The sequence below is a fragment of the Chiloscyllium punctatum genome, chromosome 19 (assembly GCF_047496795.1).
Source record: "Chiloscyllium punctatum isolate Juve2018m chromosome 19, sChiPun1.3, whole genome shotgun sequence".
NCBI classification, from domain to species: domain Eukaryota; kingdom Metazoa; phylum Chordata; class Chondrichthyes; order Orectolobiformes; family Hemiscylliidae; genus Chiloscyllium; species Chiloscyllium punctatum.
In genome coordinates this window covers 94,899,171-94,910,977 of record NC_092757.1, presented here as the reverse complement: position 1 = coordinate 94,910,977, position 11,807 = coordinate 94,899,171, and the positions used below count along the sequence as shown (strand labels likewise).

The 11,807-nt window shown below is 47.1% G+C and overlaps 1 protein-coding gene across 1 annotated transcript in view; it reads left to right on the top strand.

Annotated features, from left to right (window-relative positions):
• The first annotated feature begins 781 nt into the window (after nt 1-781).
• The window catches only part of LOC140491648 (pigment epithelium-derived factor-like), a 69,669-nt gene continuing 58,643 nt past the window's right edge, over nt 782-11,807 (top strand). The window contains exon 1 of the mRNA XM_072590108.1: nt 782-926. The gene's annotated coding sequence lies outside the window, so the exon portion shown is untranslated. The remainder of the gene's footprint in view (nt 927-11,807) is intronic.

Genomic DNA, 11,807 nt, shown 5'->3' with positions numbered 1-11,807 from the left:
CGGCCTGGTGTGTGGAGGCTGGGGGAAGGACATGGGAAATGGTGCTCTGGCCCTAAAGTTATTGAACTCGATATTGAGCCCAGGGGGCTGTCGGGTTTGTAAATGAAAAATGAGGTGCTGTTACTCCAGTTTATGCTGAGCTTCACTGGAACACTGCAGCAAGCCAGTCCCTGAGACAGACTGAGATGTTGGGCAGGTATTACACTCCCCGCGATGACATGGGAAGGTGAGGTGGGCTTGTGGGGAAGCATTGAGAATGGAGGAAGGGTAGACCAGGGTGTTCCAGAGGGAACGGTCCCTGCGGAAGGCTTTAGAGGGAGGGGAAGGGGAAAGGGAACATGAGTCTGGGGATGGTGACGATGATCATTTGGATGATTCTTCATCAGGAGCTGAGATGAAGTGTAGATGGGGCAGTATTGATGCGATAGTGAGTAAAGAAGGGGGCTGTACCCCAATTTGTACCCTCTTCCTCACTGGGTACTGGATCTTCCCTCTCCCTGGCTGCTGTCACTGCCAGGGGTTTGAGCTGGAGGGTTTCACTGAGTTCAGGGACCCACACATTCTCCAATCAGGTTTCCAGTCGTTCGATTTGTCCCCAAATTAAACCTCTCCGAAAGACAGATGCAGCTTTAGTTTGACTGTTTTCTCCCGCAGTGAGCCTGCCCAGTGGGGTCCCAGCACTTCCTTTTTGGTTAGTTTTGCCAGTGCCTGCGTGGACAGGAAACAGCTTCTCTCTCTCACTGGGATCCCGGGAGATCAAGCGCATTGCTGTTCTCAGCCACGTCGCTGTGTGTGGGTCCGCCAAAGCCCAGCACTCTCCCTCTCGGCACCAGAACTCCCAGCGTCAGGACAAATATTTACCCAGGATTGGGACTGGACGCTGCAGACCGCTCCCACTTTGCAAAAACCGCTCTGTGCTGAGGCAGGTAAGGCGCTGAACAGTTTTACTGTGAAATTACTAAAATCAGAGCAGGGAACGAGAGGAGGGGGAGTTCTGGAGCAGAAAGCTAAGAAACATTTCAAAACTCTTCTCAAAACAAGAGTTGTGCTGAGGGGGCAGTGGACTGACGTTTCTGCATGAGACAATTTAAACCAAAATTCAATTGAGATCAATCTTGGAAGGACAACATTTGAGCTCAATTTGACCAACAGATCAGAGTGGGATTAAATTCCCTGGTACAGTTTGTAATTGAAGACAGTTATTGTAGGTGCCAGGTGTAGACTGGATTCGGGGACATTTATGTAGCACTTTTACCAAATGATGAAACTTTCCAAAATGCTTCACAGGAGCTTTCAATGAAAGTTTGAGTCCAGATTCCCTGGTTATTACAAAGACCAGCCTCAAGGTAGTTTGAACATTATCCAACCTTCTAGGAATGTCCCAAGTGGGGAGCATCCTGTTGGTGGTGAGTTGGTTTGCCTGCTCCTCTCCAACAGGCCCCACAGAGTTGGTTTCTCTCCAGAAAATGCTCAGTTGTGACTGTTATAGAACAGATTCAAATGGCTGTCTGAGCAGGGAGAGGTAAAACCATCATGGCTTTGGGAACACATTTATCATCAACTCCTGAAAACAAAAACAAAAAAAACCCCAAAAGAATGGTTCAAACAGAAAAATCCTAAATCCCTTCATTTTAAACAAAACACAAACCAACTCTCCCAGGAATCTTCCTTCCTGAAGGAGACGCTGAGAATGTTCCAGCATGGGAAGCTGGGATCCAAACCCAGGGTTCAAACTGACTGGATAGTGCTTGGATTCATTATGATTCTCTCCAATGAGAGTGGATAGGAAAAGGGTTTGATTCAAAGGCTGCTTTTGACTGAGTGTGGCATCAAGGAGCCCGAACAAACCTGGAATCAATGGGTATCAGGGGGCAAACTCTCCGCAGGCTAGAGAGATACCTGGCACACAGGAAGATGGTTGGGGTTGTTGGAGGGTCAGTCATCTCAGCTCCAGGACATCTCTGCAGGAGTTCCTCAGGGGAGTGTCCTAGGTGCAACCATCTTCAGCTGCTTCATCAATCACCTTCCCTCCATCATAAGGTCAGAAGTGGGAATGTTCGCTGATGATTACACAGTGTTCAGCACCATTCACCACTCCTCAGACACTGAAGTACGCCATGTTTAAATGCAACAAGACCTAGACAATATCCAGGCTTGTGCTGACAAGTGGCAAGTAACATTCACACCATACAAATACCAGGCTATGATCATCTCCAACAAGAGAGAATCTAACCACTCATCCTTAATAATCCATGGTGTTACCATCACTGAATTCCCCCACTATCAACATCCCAGGGCTTACTATTATCCAGAAATTCAACTGGATTCACCACATAAACACAATGGCTATAGTTTGCCTCGCTAACCTTATTGAGTTCTTTGAGAACATGACCAACAGGTGGATGAGGGTGAAGTGATTGATGTGGTGTATATAGATTTCAGTAAGGTGTTTGATAAGGTTCCCCACGGTTGGCTATGGCACAAAATAGAGAAGGTAATTTAACGGTTTGGATCAGAAATTGGCTAGCTGAAAGAAGACAGAGGGTGGTGGTTGATGGGAAGAGTTCATCCTGGAGTTCAGTTACCACTGGGGTACTGCAATAATCTGTTTTGGGGCCACTGCGTTTTGTCAATTTTATAAATGACTTGGATGAGGGCGTAGAAGGATGGGTTTAGTAAGTTTGCAGATGACACTGGGTTGGTGGAGTTGTGGATAGTGCTGAAGGATGTTGTAGGTTACAGAGACATAGATAAGCTGCAGAACTGGGCTGAGAGGTGATTCACTTTGGAAGGAGTAACAGCAATGCAGAGTACTGGACTAATAGTAAGATTCTTGGTAGGGTAGATGAGCAGAAAGCTCTCGGTGTCCATATATATAGATCCCTGAAAGTTGCCACCCAGATTGATAGGATTGTTAAGAAGGCATATGATGTGTTAGCCTTTATTGGTAGAGGGATTGAGTTTTGGAACCACAAGGTCATGTTGCAGCTGTACAAAACTCTGGTGCAGCTGCACTTGGAGCATTGTGTACAGTTCTGGTCACTGCATTATAGGAAGGATGTGGAAGCTTTGGAAAGGGTTCAGAGGAGATTTACCAGGATGTTGCCTGGTGTGGAAGGGAGGTCTTACAAGGAAAGGCTGAGGGACTTGAGGCTGCTTTTGTAAGAGAGAAGGTGGTTGAGAGGTGACTTAATTGAGACATATAATCAGAGGGCTAGATAGGGTGGACAGGGAGAGCCTTTTTCCTCAGATGATGATGGCTAGCACGAGGGGACACAGCTTTAAATTGAGGGGTGATAGATATAGGACAGATGTCAGAGGTAGTTTCTTTACTCAGAGTAGTAGGGGTGTGGAACGCACTGCCTGCAACAGTCCGTGTGCTGCAGGGTAGGCCCACAATGTCTTTAGGGAGGGAATTCCAGGATTTTGACCCAGTGACAGTGAAGGAATGGCAATATATTTCCAACTCAGGATGTTAAGTGGTTTGGAGGGGAACTTGCAGAGGGTGGTGTTCCCATGTATCTGCTGTCCTTGTCCTTCTAGATTGGAAGTGGCCATGGGTTTGGAAATTGTTGTCCAAGAATCTTTGGTAAATTTCTGTATTGCATCTTGTGGATAGTACACACTGCTGCTATTGAGCGTCGGTGGTGGGGGGAGGGAGGGGATGTTTGTGGATGTGGTGCCAATCAAGCGGCAACTTGCCAACTTTAAGGGCATTTAAATGGTCATTGGATAAACACATATGGAATAGTGTAGGTTGGATTGGTTTCACAGGTCAGCACAACATCGAGGGCCGAAGGGCCTGTACTGCACTGTAATGTTCTATGTTTCTATGTTTCTAGGAGCAGGTCAGAGGTTAGGAATACTGCAGCGAGTAAGTCCCCTCCTGATGGTCCAAAGCCTGTCCCACCATCTACAAGGCATAAGTCAGGAGTGTGATGGAATATTGCCCACTTGCCCTGGATGGGGGCAGCTCCAACAACACTCAAGAAGCTTGACACCATCCAGGACAAAGCAGCTGCTTAATTGGCACCACATCCACAAACATCCCCTCCCTCCCCCACCGACGCTCAGTAGCAGCAGTGTGTACTATCCACAAGATGCAATACAGAAATTTACCAAAGATTCTTGGACAACAGTTTCCAAACCCATGGCCACTTCCAATCTAGAAGGACAAGGACAGCAGATACATGGGAACACCAACCTCTGCAAGTTTCCCTCCAAACCACTTAACATCCTGAGTTGGAAATATATTGCCGTTCCTTCACTGTCACTGGGTCAGAATCCTGAAATTCCCTCCCTAAGGGACATTGTGGGTCTACCCTGCAGCATATAGCCTGCAGTGGTTCAAGAAGGCAGGTCACCCCCACCTTCTCAAGGGGCAACTAGGGATGGGCAATAAATGCTGCACCCAGCCAGTGATGCCCACGTCATGTGAATATGGGTGAATAAAATACAATGGGTTGCCAGAGATTTGATGAAATATTAGTGAAAGGGAAGAGAACATGATTCCAGTTTGATCAGATGTATTTCTCACTAAGATTATTGTTGGCTGTGTGTCAGTCCAGGTGATCTATAATCACTATTAGTTCCTCCAATGTTTTCTACCAATGTAGGAGCTTCTTATCAAATAAAGTATTGGATACACTAATACATTTAATTCATCAAAATTAAGGAAAGGCTTGATGTGTACATTCAGGATCAATGGGATTGGAACAGATACACACACATGCACACACACACACATGCGCACACACACACACACACACACACACACACACACGCACGCACGCACGCACACACACACACACACACACACAGTGTTTATAACCCACTGTAAATAGGCTGAGTGGGAGCAAATTACCGCAGATGCTGGAATCTGTACTGAAAACAACAAGTGCTGGAGATCACACTGTGTCAGACAGCACCTGTGTAGAGACAGCAAGCGAATGTTTTGAGTCTAATGATTATTTGTCAGAGCCATCTAGACTCGAAACATTAGCTTGTTGTCTGTCCATGTAAATAGAGTGGACTCTGCCCAGTTCCCCGGCAAAGATCTGTTGTTAGGTAAAAACAAGGCTGCAGATGCTGGAAACCAGAATCTAGATTAGAGTGGTGCTGGAAAAGCACAGCAGGTCAGGCAGCATCCGAGGAGCAGGAAAATCGATGTTTTGGGCAAAAGCCCTTCATCAGGAATAAAGGTAGGATGCCTGCAGAGTGGAGGGATAGACTCACTGAGATTCTTGTAGAGAGAGGAGGAAAATGTCTTCAAGGCAGGCATTCTTGCAAGAGGATTCGCAGTAGGGTTAAAATCAACAAGGTAAAAATGAGGGTTGTTGTTAATTGCAGTTGTATTCTTGTGAAGGAAGAGCAGAGTCTTCAGTGTCACTATTGGGGAGCTACAGCTGCCTGAGTTAGGTTGGACCAGTCTCCCTGTTTACTGCTGGTTACTGACTCCATTGTGGGAGTCAATCCCTTTGGATATCTGCCCTTCACATGTTCTCACCTGCAGCCAGCAGAAATCCTGAGAGAAGGAAGTCCCACAGTGGGTTTCAGGGTGGGGGACTGAGGGGTGAGTGTGCAGTGTTAAGGCTCTAATAGTCCCAGCTCTCTCGAAGCAATATATGAGCTAGGCAGAAACTGTGCTGCTCTTTCTGAAGTTAACTCCGTGAACTGGGAATCAAACAGGCCCTAACAGCTTCATCTAATAAATGTGTTTATGGAAAGTTTAGGTCCTTGAGCTAACTGCCAGGCGGCAGAAAGATATTTAAGAGTCAGACAACATTCCATTTCTCAAAACTATGATCAATCAAAACTCTAACATTTCCAAAATTGAAATCTAGCGTTTTAACTGGGGTTTAGCTTCTATTTAATCCTAAATCTTTTCTGATGGATTTTCAGGTTGAAACATTATATTTTCATTATGAATGCTGTTTGATCATTAACCCAGTTATTTCACTCGAACTGCAGCCTCTGACCAAACAGTGGATAGTCAGTCAATCCCCAGTATCAGAGGGAGAAACCACGCGAATGTTACAGACTGCGAGTGTGTGAGATCAGCATCCCTCTGGGTTACTGTTTGTGACAGGACAATGACCTTAGGAAGGAGACTCTGACCTTGGGGACAACAACACAACTTCACCAGATCGATACAAAAACAGAAATTGCTGGAAAAACAGTGTCTGTAGAGACTCTTCATTGGAGATCACTGGACTTCAAATGTGTCTCTTTGTGTTCTCTCTCTAGAGAAGCTGCCAGACCTGCTGAGTCTCTCCAGTAGTTTCTGTTTCAGATTTCCAGCACTTGCACTTCCTTGTATTATTGATGAGCTGAGACTGGGTGAAAAGGTTACATTGTGAAGATGATTTGAATGGACTGGGTTTAAAAAGGTACAGGGTGGGATAGGTCTAAAACATGGAGCAGCAGCAGGCCATTCAGCCCGTCAGGCCTGATACCTTTTCAGGATGATTACAGCTGATCATGTTAGTTTAAATTCTGCACCCCCCCGCCCCCCACTCCCACTCCCATTTCTCTCTCTGCCTCACAAGAATCTCTTCACCTTAGAACCATAGAATCCCTACAGTGTGGAAACAGGCCGTTCAGCCCAACTGGTCCAGACTGGTCCTTTGAAGAGCATCCCACCAGCTCGATCCTGGACCCCATCCCTGCATTTCCCATAGCTAATGCCCCCCAGCCTGCACATCCCCGACACTATGGGCAATTTAGCATGGTCAATCCACCTAATCTAGCTTTGGAAAATATTCAATATCCCACCCTTACCGCCCTGTGAGGCAGTGTGTTCCTACCCACTGAGAAAACCAACTCCCCTCATCTCCTTGCCAAAAGGCTGATCCCTAATTTGGAAACATTGCCCCCTAACTCAGCACGCCCCCAGAAGAGGAAACATCCTTCCCACATCCACTCTGTCAAGACCACGCAGAGGCTTATAGACTTCAATCGTGACACCCTTACTATCTGACCAGAAGATACAGGAACAGAAACAGGCCATTCAGCCCATCGATTCTCCTCCACCATTCAATGAGATCATGGCCAATCTGAGAATCCTCATTTCTAAGATCCTGCCTTTGCCCCATAACCCTTGATTCTTTTACAAAGAGATTTTTAATTAGTAATGTATGCTTCTACATGTGATGGTCCTTACTTTTGTGTTCAATTCCTGTTGTAATAAAGGATAACATTTCATTAACCACTTGCTGTGGTTGCAGACTATCTTCTGTGACTCAACACCTTGGACCTTGGACCCTGCAGGCACTCTCTGGCCCACTTTATTTTAGTCTTTCTATCAAAGTGAACAACTTCACATTTTCCTGCATCATACTCCATCTGCCACACTCACTTACTCCATCTCTATCCACCTTCTTTACCCTTATATCCACTCCACGGCATCCTGATGTGTGTATCTTTGACCCAGTCTCCTTCCTTTCAACTGAAGGTAAAACTCAATCATATTGTGATCACTGCTACTTTGAGATGTGTTTATTTAAGATCATCCCTGAATCCTCTCTTCTTACCAAGTCTCACATAATCTGCTCTCTAGTTGCTTCCAAAATGTACTACTCTGAAACACTGACTTGAAAGCATTTTCTGAACTCCTCCCCCAGGCTGCCATTTCCAATCTGACTTGTTCTGTTGAAGAATTGATTAAAATTAGCACAGTGCTTTTCTAACAGGGTATGGTGAAGAACCATAGTCATGTTAGTGAGGAATGTTAGTGAGGAAACGGTGCCCTGGAGATTGGAGCTGGTGCATGGGAGCAGGATTGGAACTAACACAGCTGGGTCTACATTGGGAATCTCACCCCCTCCCTTTCCAGAGGCATCTTGAACTAGATCTCTGGAGCCTTGCTTATCTCTGGCTGTGAGGCTGAGGGAGTGAGCAATGATTACAGCTACATTGTCTGGCTCTGCCTCTGTCTCTGCTCAGTAAATACCACCTATGACCTGAAGGTTGTGTAATGTCTGGGTCAGTGTTCATTGTCCTAGAGCCCAGCTCAGGACCTGAGGCAGTGAAAAGGCAGGGCAGCTGATTGACTGGTCCCGGGGACACATTTAGTTGCTGGGGTTCAGCACCTTGTAACAGTCACAGTAATTCTTCAAAAGACTCCTTCAGCTGGGGAATATGATCTGGCTGTTGTAATATCGAAGGTTAAATTGAATTGGTTTGAAGTGGATAGTCTCAGTAAAGTCAACATTACACAATTGATCTCCATAAAGCAACTTAAAGTTGACACACATCTCAGTGCACTTCACCCATGTGTCACGTGGAAAGATAGGGCTTGAACTAACCAAATATCAGTGGTGTCACCAAAAATATAGCTAATGTTTTAGGTTTTACAGAGGATTGGAAAGGAAGGGAAGGTAAGATTTTTGGAGTGTCCAACCTTTCTGGATCACCTTGGAAACTGTGTAGTTACTAATCAATCTGCAGGAAACACCAATGAGCTTTTCAGTCAGGCTGGACCACATATAACATCAGGAGAGAGTGAGGACTGCAGATGCTGGAGAGCAGGGTCGAGAGAGAGGTGCTGGAAAAGCACAGCAGGTCAGGCAGCATCTGAGGAGCAGGAGAATCAACGTTTCAGGCATGAGTCCTTCATCAGGAATATGGGCGGGGGGCTGGAGATAAATGGGAGGGGGTGGTGGGCCTGTGGGGGGAAAGTAGCTGGGAATGTGATAGGTAGATGAAGGTAGGGGAGAAGGTGATAGGTCAGAGAGGAGGGTGGAGTGGATAGGTGATAGACAGGTCAGGAGGGTGGTGCTGAGTTGAAAGCTTGGGAGTGGGGAGGGAAATGAGGAAACTATTGAAATCCACGTTTATGCTGTGTGGTTGCAGGGTCCCAAGGCAGATATGAGGCCCAGGACCTGCGTGCCCTTGATGGAGTGGGAGGGGGAGTTGAAGTGTTCAGCCACAGGGCAGTGGGTTGCTGGGTGCGGGTGTCTCAGAGATGTTCTCTGAAACGATCCACAAGAAGGCGTCCTGTCTCCCCGATGTAGAACCCTTGCCAGGTTCACGCCACCACCACCCCACCCTCCTCTTGGCACCTTCCCGGCCACTGCAGGAATTGCAAAATCTGTGCCCACACCCCCCCCCCCCCCCCCCCCCCTCACCTCCATCCAAGGCCCCAACGGATCCTTCCACATCCATTAGAAATTTACCTGTACCTCGACCAATGTCATGTATTGTATCCGTTGCACCTGATGTGGTCTCTTATACATCGGGGAGAAAGGACGCCTCCTTGTGGATTGTTTCAGATTGTTTCAGAGAACCAATGCCACCAACCCATGGCCGAACCCTTCAGCTCCTCCGTCCACTCTGCCAAGGACATGCAAGTCCTGGCCTCCTCCATCGCCAAACCCTCACCACCCGATGTCTGGAGAAGAATGCCTCATCTTCCACCTTGGGACCCTCCAACCACACAGCAATCAATGTCGATTTCACCAGTTTCCTAATTTTCCCTCCCCCCCACCTTATCCCAGTCCCAGCCTCCCAACTCGGCACCGCCCTCATGACCTGTCCTACCTATCCATCTTCCTTCCCACCTATCCACTCCAGCCTCCTCTCTGACCTATCAACTTTACCCCCCACCTCCATTCACCTATTGCATTCTCGGCTACCTTCTCCCCAGCCCCACCCCCACCCCCACCCCCATCCCATTCCACCCCCCGAGACTCCCAGCCTCATTCCTGATGAAGGGCTTATGCCTGAAATGTTGATTCTCCTGCTTCTCGGATGCTGACTGACCTGCTGTGCTTTTCCAGCACCACATTCTCGGCACACATATAACATAACTGGCCCTTGGTATGGATTGTTACTGGACATCTAGCAATGTATAGAGTGGTTTCTGGAAGGTATAGAATTATGGGTATTGTAGCCGCCATGACTGAACTTTTACATGTCAAACACCAGCTTCTAGAAGAGGTGGAACTGATCGATCTACCATCCAAACCTGAGAGGGATTCCTGGAGAGTGCTGAGGATGGGACAGGGGTGAGTGTCAGGGAAAGAGAGCTGGGGGGGGGGGGGGGGGGGGGGGGGGGGGGCGGGAGGAGGTATTGCTGAATGATAAAGGACATTGGAAAGACAGGGAGAGTGAGGCCATGCAGGTATTTAAAGAGGGGTTTTGGAGGATGATAACAACACTCACTGCTGTAATATAGGAAATTCTGACACCAATTTGCACACAATAAGATCCTAAAAAGAGCATCTGATAATCACAAGTTCTTCTGTTTTAAGTTCTTCTGTTGGTCAAGGGAAAGGTAGGAGCCCAGACATTGAGCAGAGCTGCTTCCACAGCTTCCAAGTAATAAAAAAGAACAAAGAACAAAGAAAATTTACAGCCCAGGTACAGGCCCTTCGGCCCTCCAAGCCTGAGCCGATCCAAATCCACTGTCTAAACCTGTCGCCCAATTCCTAAGCATCTGTATCCCTCTGTTCCCCACCTACTCATGCATCTGTCCAGATGTATCTTCAATGAATCTACCGTGCCTGCCTCTACCACCTCTGCTGGCAACGTGTTCCAGACACCCACCACCCTCTGTGTGAAGTACTTACCGAGTGTATCCCCCTTAAACTTTCCACCTCTCACCCTGAAAGCGTGATGTCTCGTTACTGAATCCTTCACCCTGGGAAAAAGCTTGTCTCTATCCACCCTGTCTATATCCTTCATGATTTTGTAAACCTCAATCAGGTCATCGCCCCTCAATCTCCTTTTTTCAAATGAAAATAAACCTAACCTACTCAACCTCTCTTCATGGCTAGCACCTTCCATACCAGGCAACATCCTCGTAAACCTTCTCTGCACCCTCTCCAAAATGTCCACGTCCTTTTGGTAATGTGGCGACCAGAACTGTACATAATATTCTAAATGCAGCTGAACCAACATCCTGTACAATTTTAACACAAAATGTCATAGAATCTTTTCAATCCACCTGAGAGTTCACTCCCTCAACACTGCCCCCTGTCTGTGCAGCAGTCTCTCGGTTATTGTGATAATAGACAATAGACAATAGGTGCAGGAGTAGGCCATTCTGCCCTTCGAGCCTACACCGCCATTCAATATGATCATGGCTGATCATTCCTAATCAGTATCCTGTTCCTGCCTTATCTCCATAACCCTTGATTCCACTATCTTTGAGAGCTCTATCCAACTCTTTCTTAAATGAATCCAGAGACTGGGATTCCACTGCCCTCTGGGGAAGAGCATTCCACACAGCCACCACTCTCTGGGTGAAGAAGTGTCTCCTCAGCTCTGTCCTAAATGGTCTACCCTGTATTTTTAAGCTGTGTCCTCTGGTTCGGCACTCACCCATCAGCAGAAATATGTTTCCTGCTGCCAGAGTGTCCAATCCTTTCATAATCTTATATGTCTCAATCAGATCCCCTCTCAGTCTTCTAAACTCAAGGGTATACAAGCCCAGTTGCTCCAGTCTGTCAGCGTAAGGTAGTCCCGCCATTCCGGGAATTGACCTCGTGAACCTACGCTGCACTCCCTCAATAGCCAGAATGTTTTTCCTCAAATTTGGAGACCAGAACTGCACACAGTACTCCAGGTGTGGTCTCACCAGGGCCCTGTACAGCTGCAGAAGAACCTCTTTGCTTCTATACTCAATCCCTCTTGTTATGAAGGCCAGCATGCTGTTAGCCTTCTTCACTACCTGCTGTACCTGCATGCTTACCTTCATTGACTGGTGTACAAGAACACCCAGATCTCTTTGTCCTGCCCCTTTACCTAACTTTATTCCATTTAGGTAGTAATCTGCCTTCCTGTTCTTGCACCAAAGTGGATAA